The sequence below is a fragment of the Rhipicephalus microplus genome, chromosome 2, assembly GCF_043290135.1.
Source record: "Rhipicephalus microplus isolate Deutch F79 chromosome 2, USDA_Rmic, whole genome shotgun sequence".
NCBI classification, from domain to species: domain Eukaryota; kingdom Metazoa; phylum Arthropoda; class Arachnida; order Ixodida; family Ixodidae; genus Rhipicephalus; species Rhipicephalus microplus.
This window is the reverse complement of record NC_134701.1, coordinates 87,991,460-88,006,117: the sequence shown is the minus strand read 5'-3', so window position 1 is coordinate 88,006,117 and position 14,658 is coordinate 87,991,460. Positions and strand designations below refer to the sequence as shown.

The 14,658-nt window shown below is 49.5% G+C and overlaps 1 protein-coding gene across 1 annotated transcript in view; it reads left to right on the top strand.

Moving 5' to 3' along the window:
* Positions 1–14,658, top strand: part of LOC119169450 (uncharacterized) — a 42,138-nt gene that overhangs the window by 597 nt on the left and 26,883 nt on the right. The gene's annotated exons all lie outside the window — the stretch shown is intronic.

Below are 14,658 nucleotides of genomic sequence, written 5' to 3'. Positions count from 1 at the left end.
AGGTAACGCCAACGCTACTGGGATAAATTTAGACGACTTGCGGTTGTCCGCACACCACTTTAGCTACAGTGATTCCTTCTGAAAGGGTACTTGTAGTGAAGTAATTTTATAGGTGCCAGCCTCTGTTTACTGTGTCGCTTAGTTCGGTGCCTCCCACTGTTCATGAGCGTGGTTCTTCGAAACAATGAGCCATGCAACGATGGTAACTTGATTGCATTTGCAATGTGCTAACATCCAATTCTGTGGGTAGAGGCTTTGTCGACTGGCCACAATATCGTAGGGCCCATAAGACATAATCATTTCTTTTAGATTTTGGATGACGATGAAAACTTCTGACCATCTTTAATACGGTGGTGGGTTGATAACGAGTAAGGGAGTGGCCGTCATTCAGACCTTTAAAGCTGCATACGGTGGCGCCTTCAGAACAGTGGATGTACGCGCCACAAAGCTACATGCGTATACTTCATACCTAGTGACAACTTTCTGGGCCACTGCATGTCCGCCGCAGCAGGGCGGGGCATCTGTCGTGGTGCTCGGCTGCTAAATGGAAGGTCGCGGGTTCAATCCTACCTACAGTGGTCACATTTTGACGGAGGCGAAATGGTAGAGGCCCGAGTAATTTGCGATGTCAGTGCACGTTAAAGAACGCCAGATGGTCGAAATTTTAGGCGCCCTTAAGGTGAGTCATATACATATTGTAGTTTCAGGATGTGAAACTCCGGGTAACTTCATACTGCTCTGACTTAAAGCTACCACGTGGCTAGATGTACAGGCTGTTTCACAAGGTCTCTTCGATTTATTTGCACCGGCAGCGCCAGTTCAATGGTTCAACACCTTTGTCCCCGATTCACTGCTGCCAGGCACGCGCTCTGCACTCCGTGGCTTCCTCGTTTTGTCGCGGTACAAACGCAGTGCTGCACGAGTTCCCTGCCGGCCTGCACTTGCTCAAAAAGAGGTGCAGCATGGCATGCTCCCCTTCCTCCTCCCAACCTTGGAGCAGACGACGCTGTGTTGTTCAGGGCGTGCGTGCAAACAAACGAGTCAAGCTCTTGCCACCGATGGTTAATCTGAGCTCTCTTATCGGCAGCTATTATAACTGATTCTTTTACACGTGTGTCTCATGAGCAGACAAATCCACCGTTGTTGTGCAGTAATTAAGAATCACAGGGAAAAAAGGTTAACGTATTAAAGATGCTGCTTGAGACGCAAGCTCACTTCGTCTTTACGAAAGCGTAAAACCGATGTCGTAGGAAGCCTTCAAAAAGACTGCTTTAAAACATGTATTCAAGGAAGCTTACCTACGTGCCTTATGTTGATATAGTGGTAAGAAAATTGGCTCTGTTGGTTAAAGCATTCCCGGAATTTTTTTTTCTTGCTCTACGGCCTCGCACGCACTTGAAGACTAACAATGCAGGGCCAAACGCTAAATTGTCTTTCTAGACAGTATGAACAGTCACTTGAAATCATGCTGATGAAACCGTCTGACAGCGTTCCTGCACCAGAGAGCATGACTGACATTGTCACGTACATCGAGCAAAGGAAGAGCACAAACCCCATCAACACCTCCTCTGTTACTGTACAGATGATCGCCTTTGTCAGAATCATGAACGCTGTCAAGCAGTTTTTTTAATACGGAATGAATACAGCCATCGCGATAGTGTTTTAGTAAACAACACCATCGATACACGCCGCGTTGTCTATTCGACGAACTCCTCCTGCACTTTCATATTCGTTTTGGCAGTAGCTGCCGCACTGTACTGTCGCTGGAGCACCTGCACTTGCTGAAACGGTGCTGCGCGCCCACAGCACCGCTGCGACACTTTTCAGAACAAGCGCAGACAGTGCAAGCCAAATCGAAGAGACCAACATTTAGGGAAAATCTCGAAGCGCGCGGCATCGTCATGCGGTCAGCTCTGCTACCACGCGCCGCCAGCCGCTTGTGCGTGCGCGCATAATTCAGGAGCGTAGTTTCAACCGCGTCGTCTGCTACGGCTGCTCTTGCATGCCGCGTTGCTGGGCAGCACACGGCATGCTATAGTGCAGGAACTGAGCCAATAATCTGCATCAAACGTTGTGAGACGCCAAACTCTCGGCCTTTGTGATAATGAGGTGCTACAAGCGGAATTTCACAGCTTGCATTGTTTGCTCTCTCGAAACGCCATAATTCTGCGTGCGTTCATGAAGTTTTCTTCACTCTGTGTACAGTGTCATTCTTTATGAAAAGGAATGCGAGGCCTGCGTTCTGTGGCGGCTGCCTACAGCCCCATCAAACAACAAGGGGAGCAAGCACGTTCGCTTTCAGCGTCATCTATGGCCAAGCGAAATAACGAGTCATGGCCGGTAGACAAGCATTGCTAGATTTTTGTTCCCGCGGCGTGCGATATCGGGCGATTACTGCAGCTTGCGCCGTTGTCGCGCACAACGTTTGAAATGTTGGTTGCGGACTATGCACTGCAGGCGTGAGTAGAGATGGAGTGCAATTTAGCAGGGCTTGTCTGCCGGCCATAGCTTGTTATTTATTTTTGGCAACAGATGACGCTGAAAGCAAACGTGTTTTCTTTCGGTGTCGGTTGATGGTGCGCTAGGCAGCTGCCGCCCAAAGCGTAGGCCACACGTTAGCATGCTCCCTTTCATAAAGCACGATAGTGTACACCGCAGTACAATTGGACGAGGAAAGACACGACATTCAGCACGCAATGTGCGCGACGGCTGCGCTGGCTCAACACGATAAAGCAAATTGGAAAGTTCAACAATGTTTAAGGTGAGGCCAATGCCTGAACGTGTCTCTTCGTGACGACGTTTCATTTTTCTAATACTCGCTAGCCGACGCCGAAACGTAGTGAAGTCTTTACAACAGCGTTCATTACTTTTAAGGCGCACTTTTTCAGGTATACAAAACGCGGCAAACAAGGGCGAACAATACAGTACTGCTTTTTTTCAGACAAGAAAAAAAAATAGGATAAAACGTACGGCAGACGAGCTCTTGTTTTTTTCAGCTCAATCTGCATCTTGTGATGACACGTCCCTATCGTCAACGAATGGGACATTTTGCGGAGGAACACGTCACTGACAACATGCATTCACTGCAGTCAAGAATTAGCGCCGTCATTGCCACCGCTGGGGACATGAACTTGGAAGCGTCACGAGTGCATTTAGGCGCAGGGAGCAAGTCCTTCCTGCTTTGATCCAATATTGTCAGGTGGTTGTTCTGGCCTAAATCTTTGCTGAATTTATTGCCACTTGTTTTGTTGTGACCGACACAGCTGCTTAGCGTTGACCACTGAGTGCTTTGATTTAGTTAGTCAAATAGGGATTACGCACGGTGCATGCTCATTATCGTGTCTTCCGTATCTAAGCTTATCGTGGCAGCCACACAATGAAGAAACATTCGGGAATGCGCATAGTGCCACGATGTTTCGATAGAGCGAGCAAGGTATGCTGTCAAATACTGGTTCTTGTGCCCCCTTATGACAAACAAAGGCTGAGCGGGTGGTATTGCGCAACGTTTAGTGGAGAGAAGCATTGAAAGTTTGGAAACTTGGTACGAGAACATTTGAAAAAAAAACTGCGCATCAAGACGGGATACGAAGAAAGAAAGCATACGCTAGTTTGTTGTTCCTTGTTACTTCGTATCCAATATTGCGGCGCCGATCTTTCTGCAAATGATTAGTGCAGAGTATCGGCTCAGTTCTCACATTAACAATGATATCCATGCGCTGGCCCGCAATGCAGCCCGCGCCCTGTCGTAGCAGACGACGTAGTTCAACCCTTGAAGCGTTTGCGCACACGTGAGCTGCTGCCGGCACTCGATTGGAGCGCAAGTCACAGCGCTATGCCAGCGCTAAATATGAAGACATTACTGCACATAACGGCATTATGAAATAACCGTCCATTTGCTATGATGCTTACTCGTAAACTTGTTTATTTAGTTTTGGTTTGCGAAAATGACATCTCGTGTTCGAAATAGTGAATAGCCATAGAGTAAACCGTTTCTTACTCAACAAATATAAATACGCTCCTTGTAGTTTTCTGGCTTTTTAGGGGCGAAGCTCCTTAAGGCGTGGCTCTGTCCATCCTCGGCGTGTGTAAGTAGCCACCCCTAGTTTAGTTCTTGCATTGTTTACTAGATGGCGGGCGTGGCTACCTCTAGTTTAGGTCTTCGATTGTTTACTAGATGACGGAGAACGTTGTAATAGAATTCGTTCGCTGTTGGCGCGCACTCGGAGTTGCCCGATGGATAAGGCCGCAGAGCGGCGGCAGCGCGTGCTGGCAGATATAATCCCGATGTGCGAGACCGCGAGGCAAAAGCGCTCCGTGAAGCTGCGCGACGCCGCCGCCAAGATCCTGCCCTACGAGAGCGGGAGGCCGAAGCGTGTCGTCTGGCTGCGCGTCGCCGCCGCCATGATCACAGCGTTCGAAAACGAGAGGCCCAAGCGTCACAGCAACGGCGCGAGGGCCCTGCCGTACGTACACAGTGTTTCTCACGTCTTTCTTGATGATGTAGTGAGCGAACGTTCACTGAATAGTCACGTTTTTACCGATGATTTTCCCTCAGGAGCTTCGACCACTCATCATCATTCACCCCGTGGATATGCTGTGAATTTTTTTACGCATTTGAATCCCCTTCTACGCCAGATGTCCTTGCCTCACGCACTCAGACATTGTTTCAATGTGAGATTCTGAGCACTCACCATATATTTGTGTAACACATAGCGTTTAAGGCTATGAGTCTAAACATAACATAGCCTATTGACCCTTCACGCTTCAAAAGAGACTTCAATCGTGTTACGTGCCACGATACCATTATTTGAGTGGCCATTCTCCCCGTTGGCCTTTTACTCGCTCAGCTGTTTTGATACATTTGTCAGATATTTCGCAATGCAGAATATGCCATATGAATAACATATCGGCCTACTTGATCGGGCAGAGCACGCGTACGTTTATGCTGTCATCGTACGTATGTTGACATTTGGCATCGTTTGCTCATATGTGGGAGGGATCTCGAAGTGGGGACCGTTTATATGCTAGAAAATACTACCCCGAGGCGATTCTGCAGCCGATTACTGGGTATTTCAAAGGGCAACTGCTTGCTGCGCTCAAAGCACACCCTTCACCGTTGCTCGTGTTTGCCCATTTCTTCTCGCTTAGTTATCCGAAATGCGCAAAATATCGCACACTCATTCGCAAATTACTTCAAGAACGCAATCACTAGGGCTGGACAAGAGAATTATCTGGGTGTTCCTTATAGAAACCCCGCACGCGTGAGCAGTCCAGCCACGGCAATTACAAACAGGTTAAACGTGCACCTTTGCTTCCGTGGTCAACAACGCAATTTTTACACTGTGAAACGGATGGTGAGCATATGTCTTACTCCGACGAAGCAGTGACGATCATTTTGTCGTGATAAATCACTCTTGTCGGGAAGTGCCGAAAAATCCTCCCGCCGTAGGCGCCTGTTTTTACAGTGAGTTTCAGCACAATCGTATCGGCGATAGTAGGCAACGAAAGCACCGACAATTAACGCAAAAAAATTATAAAATAGGTCATTCCCTTTATATGCTCTTTCCCGGTCAGTTTCGCTTTTAAGCAAGTTAACTTGCTGAAGACTCCCGAGTCGCCGGCATCAAGGCGGCTATCGCAATGAGAGCCCAATAGCGCTTGTAGCATCGCTTCACCGCGACTTATTCTTTCTTTGCTGTACGCGGACAACAAAATTTCACAATGAGGCGCTGTCTCCTGGGTTTTCTTTTCTTTTCTAGGAACATTGATCACATCACGAGCACGCACTGACGCTTGCTCACACTTTTTGATGTGCGCATTCCGAATCGCGTCATCGTTCTTCACAAGGGCAGAAACCCGCGAAACCGACACCAAAAGACTAGACTGTGAAAAACACGCGACAAGCTTCCTTACATATAGTCAATTAAAATACAAATCTGCTTATCCGCCACACTATTCTAGTGGCTCAGACACTCGGCTGCTGATGCGTAAGTTTGGGGATTGAATTCCGGCCGCGGTGGTCGCGGTTTCATCGGAGGCAAAAATGCTTCAGGTTAGTGTGCCTATACATAAGGGTGCACGTTCAAGAACCCCTTGTAGTAAAAAATTTTTTGCTGATAATAGTATCGTGATTTTTGGTGATAAGTTCAAAGAAATATTAATCCTAATTGAAACAACCTTGAGTGCCATACCTCTTTCTCTTTGTTTTCTTTTATACCATCTAGACTACAAGCGATGGGGTTCGTGAGCTATACGCAGCAGCATAAGTGCATTCTGCGCGGCACCGTATATAGTTTTGGCTGTGCGGCCAGAGAAAGTTCTCGCCAGGAAGAACTCGCGTTTTTGCACATGCCTACAAAAAGTTTCATCTGTGTCGCATGATACGCGGGCGGACGATAGGTGTCAAAAGCTGTAAGTGCGCGACCCTAGCCTTAAAGGAAGATGACGAAATGATATGGTATTGTCAAAATTCCAACGCTTGAAGATTCTCTCATCAGCAGCACACTGGCGACAGGCATTCGGGTCAGGGGCTGATAACGCTGACCTTCCGAGGTGCGGTCCTCGGGCCGAAAAACTCACTTGGGCTGCTCGGTGACAGTGGCATAGCCAGGGTTTGGCACACCGGTCACGTACTCTTGCCGAATTGTTGTGCCGTGGGATACAGGGCTGAAAACGACGCTCGACCACAATTGCCTATCTAGCCCCTATATCAGAAACGGGGTGGGCTTCCATCGAAATAAATTGCTAAGTACGCCACTGCTTGGCGATGCTGCAACGTGAGGTCGCCCATTGGAAGCAAGCCGATAACAGCCCGCAAGACAGTACCAGGGTCACCTTGTGAGCATTTGAATGTCACCGGGGCTTAGATGTTGAGTAATAGGATAGGTCTGATGTGCCTACACGCCAGCATGCGATCTCGGCGCTCGACTGCGTACACCCCTCGCCCATTCATGGCAAGGGTTTGTTCTTCAAGCTACAGCGAGGACAAGACCTTCTAGGTCGTTGTGAGCTGCAGCTTCGGAAGCGAATCATTGGCATCGAATCAACACGACGGAAGTGCTTGTGACCAATTCTACCTCTCGGCGGCTGCAAGACCAGGGTTACAAAACGAGGCATAGACGTGAGCTTCTACAGTTTTGCAGACACGTGGCACCACCTGTCGACACAGTTTTGGGTAGTGCAAAGCCCGACTCTCTTGTGCAGTTCGCTGCGCAACCAGGTGCAACTAGCGCATTCGAAATAACGATTAGCTAAACATTACGTTTTTGTGCTTTGAACAATTATAAAAACAGCAACGAATTCCTGTCCGCTAGTCGACAGCGTCGCCGAACTGCCATGAAGTGGTTGCTACTTCACTCGCCAGAACGGCGGTCAAAACAAGAGCAGACGCAGCAGCTTCATGCTCTCCGAAGAAAGACCTTATTCCCTTAGCCGCGCTAATGTTTGGCTGTGCATTGCGGCACACGCAAAGAACTTCAGTTTTACCAATTTCAATTGCTGCCGCTAAGCAGAAGGCGAGAGCGCCAGACACGAGCCGTTGCGAACGTGTTGGGTAAGCGAATTACTCAAGTTTTTCGCGGTAAGTCGCATTACAAAGTGTGATAATGTAGATATCCTGTTGTTGCTTTTAGCAGACCTGGCGGTAACTTTGAATATAAAGCTCAACAAAGCCTTTGACCGTGGTGCGCGCCGTGTTCAATGCAGACTGGGGACGCGTGCGGTAACCATTGTACAAGCCGCGACTGCCGATTATCTGAAATGGTCGCCACCACACACCACTGACCACGTGGGCTGTGAAGACTCCAAGTTTCGGCATTAACTAGCAAATGCTAATATGTACTTGCCTAATACAGGTAAATTGCTAAATGGTGCTCATGACCAAGTAACGTTTTTGTGGCCGTTTTGTCTCCGCCGGCATTATATCGGAGGCCTAGCTTTTGCCTTTCGTTTTACACCAAGAAAACAGACATGCATGTATTTCTATTTGCAGTGTATAAAAATGGAAGGCAACCGTCAATAAAACTTTCCAATGTGCGTAGTTAAACGATTCAACGCACAATGACCGAAAGGTGGATGGAGAATGCAACTGCGCAGGCGAAAAATGGCCGGGATCCGTCGTGCCAGATAGAGAGATTTGTACCACTGATTGTAAGATACATTGCTGGCGTACTTCATCGCGTTGGCATTGTACGCACGCCCAAATTTAACACATTTAGGCATTACAGAACGCATGTCGGAGCTTGCTTCGAACTCGCAGTCTTGTGACTATTGCTCGCATTTAAATTGCGAGTTGCAGCATGCAGAAATAAACTCTGGCGTTGTGCCTGTAGTTCGCTTTGATGAGCTTTTTTTTTTACTTTTCTGAGGTGACGTTGTATCGACAATACAAGCTTGGAAGGAGCTCAATTTTCAGGAAATGTCGCCTCAACAGCAACGAAGGAGGAAGGCCGGTGAACGCGCGCTTAAGGACGACTGTCTTTGCACTACCGAGTTATGGCCAGCGGGGCGATGGGGGTGCTGGGGGCGGCATTTTTCGCTGTGCCGCCTGGACAGAGTCTGACGTCTTTAGGGCTTACAATTAAAGGACGACTGAATGAGAGCGTTTAGTTGAAATGAAGGTTTTGTAGCCGACTGCCTTAAGATTGGATTTAAATTTTTTTCCAGGCTGCATGCGCTTTCTGTGTACATGTATTTATGTTCACGGCTGTGGCTTTGGTTTAGGTGGTTGGCGCTGTAACATCTGGCATTTTTCATGTCCATTCTGTCTTTTCTATTTAGAGAAAATGACACAGCATGCATATAAGCTCTTGTTTTTGAAGAAAAAGTCCACCGATACTTTTCACATTATTTCCGGATCCCCCGGTGGAGGTGAATATATTTCAGACCCGTGTACTTAGATTTAGCTTTACCTTAAAGCATCGCAGCTGGTCGAAATTTACGGAGCCCTTCGCTATGGAGCCCCTCAAAATTATGTTGTGCTTTTGGGACGTTAAACTCCAACTATCATTTTATAATAATTTCCACACCAATTTTTAACAAAAGTCGACAGCCTTTTTTTTTCTGTTGGTTTTAAGGAGGTGGGAGTGGAAGCGTTCCTGCGGTCCACGTGTGCAGTCTGTCTTCTTTTACATCGACCACCAAAAACATACGTAGTTTGCTGGGTTCACAGGAGAGCGATTGCTTTTATGTGGCAAAAAGTAAATGGGAGTGTTTGGTGGCGGTGACATCACGCACGAGCACGTGTCGTTTTTTGTTACTTCCGAATACGTTGGGGCTGACGTGGCGAGCAATGAATAATCGCCACTCCCCATCATCACGTAATGTGAGCGCATGCGGAAGCACCTTTTGTTCAGGGCTATGCCTCATGCTAGTGGTGTACCTATACTATCTTTATTTGTGGGTGTTAATTCAAAGCCATATTTTGTTTGAACCGCTATTACAGTAGTGAAGTCACAAGAAAAGAACTTTTGCTAGATGTCGACACGTCGATGGCAGGCTGTCTTCGGTATGAGCGGCGCAGTGGGCGAGGTGAGTCTCGTTGATTGTTATGCCCACTACTGCAGCCAGTCCCAACAAACTGGTGAGACCTTCACTAGCTACATCGAGAACATCCTCGACGTCTGCTCGCATGTCAACCCGGCGATGGCAGAAACTGACAAGGTACGACGACACATAAGAGGCATTTACGATGACGTCTTTCAAATTCTGCTCTCGAACAACCCCGCCACTGTCTATGAACTCATCGATCTTTGTCAGTTTCGACGAGCACCGACGACAGGTTCTTCTCACGCCACACCCAGACGTTTCGGACGACACCCTTTTGAGCCCGACCTCAACTCACTGTTATCGCATATCAAAGAGTTTGTTTGAGCTCAGATCACTCGTCAACAGTCGCCGCTATAAACAGCCGACCAACCACCGCCACCTATGCCGGCAAACATTCGGCAGGTCATCCAGGAGTATATTGCCTGGCCACATAGCTCGATACTGACATCGGCGCGTCTTTGTCTAACACCAGAGCTTCAAACCTGCCCCTTATGTGCCACCGCGCCTTTCGTTCGCTGGCTCTCAGCACACCACCAGATATATTCGTACGCTGGCGACCGCCCTTCTGTTAACCGCCACTCGCCAACGCTGATGCATCGTCGTCCTTTATTGCCGGAGTGGAAAAAGTAATTGCCGCAGTTCCAGAAACAGTAACGGCGTCACCCGCGACAAGACCAAGGCCTGTCCACCAATTATTGTTCTTTGCGTATATGTGGACGGCGTCGCTGCACTCGCTCTTGTCGATACTGGTTCCGCAGTTTCAGTGATCAGTGCCAGACTCTGCCGCTTGCTCAAGAAGCAAGAAGTTACGATGCCACAAGTATATTGCTTCGTACAGGCAGCGCAGAGCACGTCGAGTCGGCCGCCGCCTGTACTGCTTACGTTTCGGTTGATGGCATCATCTACGTCGTCTAATTGCTAGTGTAGGATCCCTGCTCCCATGACCTCGTTTCGGGTTGGGACTTTCACTCCGCTAATAATGCCGTCATCGACTGCTCTCGCGCTGAGGTGGCATTTGAAGTGTTTCGTGACGCTCTGTAATTTGACGCTCTTGAAACCACGGACAAATTATTTGTGGCTGAAGACGTTACCATTCCGCCGCACTCTTTTGCCCTTGACAAGGTGCCGCAACACGCTCGCCGAGTCGAGTGCGCTTGTCACGCTATCTGCCGTTTTTGTACGTCGCAAGCGTTCGCCGCTACCTTATGCCCTTGTAGAACTTAATGACGCCATCAGCAGACTGCTCATCTCAAACCTGTTGTCATGTCCTGTAAGGGCCGGTTCACTCTAGCGGCAAGCATGCCTCGCGGTTTGACGTTCTCAAGCGGCCGTTCAAAGCTTTTTCCTTCGCGCACGTCTGCCGCTCGTTGACGTTTGAGGGAGAGTGATGTAGCCAATCAGCGACGAAGGAACAACATGGTTGAGCCGCGTCGTCTGCTTTCGGCTCTGCGCACAATCTGCGTCTGCCGCGGGACACTTAGAGCATCTTGCTTCTTGCTCCGCGGTTTTCACGCTGTAAATAATGAATGCTTGGTTCTCGCAAAGGGGAAAAATGGCACCTAATTTCTATCTGCCTATAGGTGACACGGCGCAGGACCTTGTAGGTGATAGGAGAGGGGGAACAAGATAAAAAAGAGAGAGTACTCGCTGCACAGAAGCGATAGAAATAGAGACCAAAGGGGAGATATGGGGCACCCAGCAAACATTGTTGAAGGAATCCGAGGATGGGGCACGACTCGGGGATAGTTAGAGGGCGTCAGGAGATGGAGTACGGTGGGCCGATTGGCGAGGGGTACTCTGGCGTCGGAGATTGAGGGTGACACAACCGTTCAGCTCAGAATCCAGCTGGCAAGTCCCCTTCAAGCAATAAAGGTGGACGTCGTACGTGTTGTTCAGAGGCTAGGTTCGTAAATAGTGTTTTAGCATCTCCGGTATTCACAATAGCACGACGTAATACGAAACGTACGTGCCCCAAAACTGGCACCCGGACAAGTGGCGCCAGCTGTCCAAAGTTAGAAACAACTGAGAAACGTGTAACATATGCCCTCAAATATTTAGGAAGGTTCATAGGCCTAGAACATCGACCATTTGAGTACGGCTCTCAAAAGTGGCGCCGAATTTTCTCGAGTACTGTGTTGTTAAAGCTTGAGGACGTGAGTACAAAGCGAATGAAAGGGTCCGCTTGGAGCTTAGAAGCTACAGGGCGCACGGCGGCTGCTTGATGTGTTCAAGGTGATCGACAACTGCATTCGGAAGAACGGCCATGTTTGTCGGAGGCAGAAAGCCTCGCCGCGTTAGTCTAGTGGCTAAGGTACTCGGCTGCTGATCCAGCAGGTCACAGGATCGAAACCCGGCTGCGGCAGCTGCACTTTCGATGGAGGCGAAAATGCTCTAGGTCCGTGTGCTCCGATTTGTGTGCACGTACAGAACCCGGTTGTCAAAATTTCCGGAGCCCTCCACTACGGGTGTCTCTCATAATAATTTGGTGGTTTTGGGACGTTACACCTCACATATCAATCAATCAGTCGGAAGGCAGAAACACCTCGCCAGCGAAGCTTGCCGTGCACTTTGAACAGCTCTCCCATGGACGGTGCCGGCAGATGGTCGACGGCAACGCACCGTCAGGGCATACTTGACGCTATCGTGAACCAGCCCTAGCATTTCTTCGGGGCTAGTGTGTCGGGCATGTTTAGTCTCGATCCCTCTGTACCTATAGACATGCCGGCTGGTCCTTCCGCCGAACACGAAGTCGCTGGAGTGACCTGTGCCTCTTCGACGCAGGCTATCTTTGCCTGACGAACTGAGCAGCTCCATCGCCGACACGTTAATCATTTCGCAACGTGCTCAGCTTCTACGACTCCTGGACAACTTCTGTTCTTCTTTTGACTGCCTGCATACTTTTCTCGGCTGCACGTCAGCATTGTGTCCCCGAATCGACACAGGTACTAATGCGCCACTGCGTCAAAGACCCTATCGCGTGTCCGTGACGGAGCGCCAGGTTAACGATACCCAAAAAAGCTGACATGCCCAAGCGTGGCGTCATCCAGCCTTTTAAGAGCGCCTGGACATCTCGAGTCGTTCTTGCTAAGAAGGACGGATCAATTTGCTTCTGTGTAGATGACCGTCGTCTTAACAAAATAAATCGAAAGGACGTTTACTCTTTACCGAGTATCGATGTCATTGACTGACTTTAATTGATTGATTGATTTGTGGGGTTTAACGTCCCAAAACTACCATGAGATTATGAGAGACGCCGTAGTGGAGGGCTCCGGAAATTTCGACCACCTGGGGTTCTTTAACGTGCACTCAAATCTGAGTACACGGGCCTACAACATTTCCGCCTCCATCGGAAATGCAGCCGCCACAGCCGGGATTCGATCCCACGACGACCTGCGGGTCAGCAGTCGAGTACCTTAGCCACCACCGTGACGGGGCTTGACCTACTCCAAGGTGCGGAGCTCATCTCTTCTGTAGACTTACGGAGCGGCTACTGGCAAGTCCCTATGGCACGTTAAATTCAACTTAGGACGGTCTCTGTCACACTTGAAGGCCTTTACAAATGCCTTGCCATGCTTTTTGGTCTTTGCAACGCGCTCTCAACAATCAAGCGGAGGATGAACAATCTTTTGCACGGCATGAAGTGGATAACACGCCTGTGCTACTTCGATGACGTGCTTTCATTTTCACCAGATTTTCCTACGCATCTCCGCGAGCTTGACGAAGTACCACAGTGTTTAACTGACGCCGGCCTTCAGCTCAATTTGAAGAAATCGCGCTTCGGCGCAAGTCAGCTCATTATCCTAGGCCATGTTGTCTCTAATGACAGTATTCTTCCTGACACGACCAAGCTTCGGGCAATTTTAGAGTTTTGTGAACCTTCATTTCCGAAGGCACTACAGCTTCTTTGGCCTCTGCTCGGGTTTCTGCCGCTTTATTTGGAAGTTTGTGATGATCGATGCCCCCTTGACTGAACTTCTGCGGAGTGAATTGAAAAAGTTATGCTTAGTCACCCGCCTGTGACGATGCCTTCGAAAAGTTGCACTGCCTGCTCACCTCACATCCACTCTTGCGTCTTATCGACCCGACTGCTCCGACTGAGGTACACACCGATGCCAGCGGTGTTGGTGTGTATTCAAGGCGCCAAAGATGCTCGTCGAAACTTGAGGAAAAGACGACGTCGTCCCAGTAAACGAGACAAGTCTACCACATCAATCCTGCCAGCACTATGTCCATAACGCATTGAAAAGTCGCAGGAGCCGAGCAAAGACCTCGAAGGGCATGGTCTTGAACACGAAAAGGTCGTCTCGTGTTATAAACGCATTTTTTTCTCGGTCTCTCTCGTCTACATCAATCTGCCAATAGCCTGTCTTGAGGTCCATCGATGAAAAGTAATTGGCACTGTGGAGTCAATCAAGGGTGCCGTCTATTGCCCCTTCAGTGGTTCCTGCCCTTAGTTTCCCGAATAAGGGCTAGGAGACCGGCCCCAGGTGGGGCCAGTGTACAGCTGGCGCTGAGGCGGCATGTAGCGGCCAGGTGACGGCGAACGAGAACAGCCTCGGGGTGTCCTCTGCGCTGCTGCAATGTAGTCGGCGATGCCACGCAGCGTTTCCCACCGCTGTGGATGTGGCGCATCTACGGCTAAACCACGCAGTCACATCTGACGGTACTGGCAGCGGCGTTAGGTATGGCCAGCTTCTCCACAGTGGTAGCAGAGAGGTTGGTGGTCGGGGACACGCCACATCTCGGTTTTCCTCGGAGCATTGCGCTGACCGGCGGATAGACGGTAAGCCGTCGGCGGTGGCGGTGGCTGGTGGCGAAACTGCGACGGTGCGGCCTGTTGACGTGGGCGTGAAGCGGGAGCGTAGCGTCGGGTTGCAGCAGCGTAGCTGATCGTTTGCGGCTGAGGCTGCGGAGCTTCGGACATTCCAAGATTGCCGAACTTCATTTCGCAGAACGTCAGCGATCGAATCAACTTGAGGCTGCGGTGAAGGTATTAGCTTGCGCCACTCGTCCCACACAATTGCTCGCATTGTCTCGTGCAGGTCGTCTTTCCTGAAGGCATGAGCCTGGGAGTAGTGAACAGCTGTGGAGCGGTGGTCACACTGCCTTGTG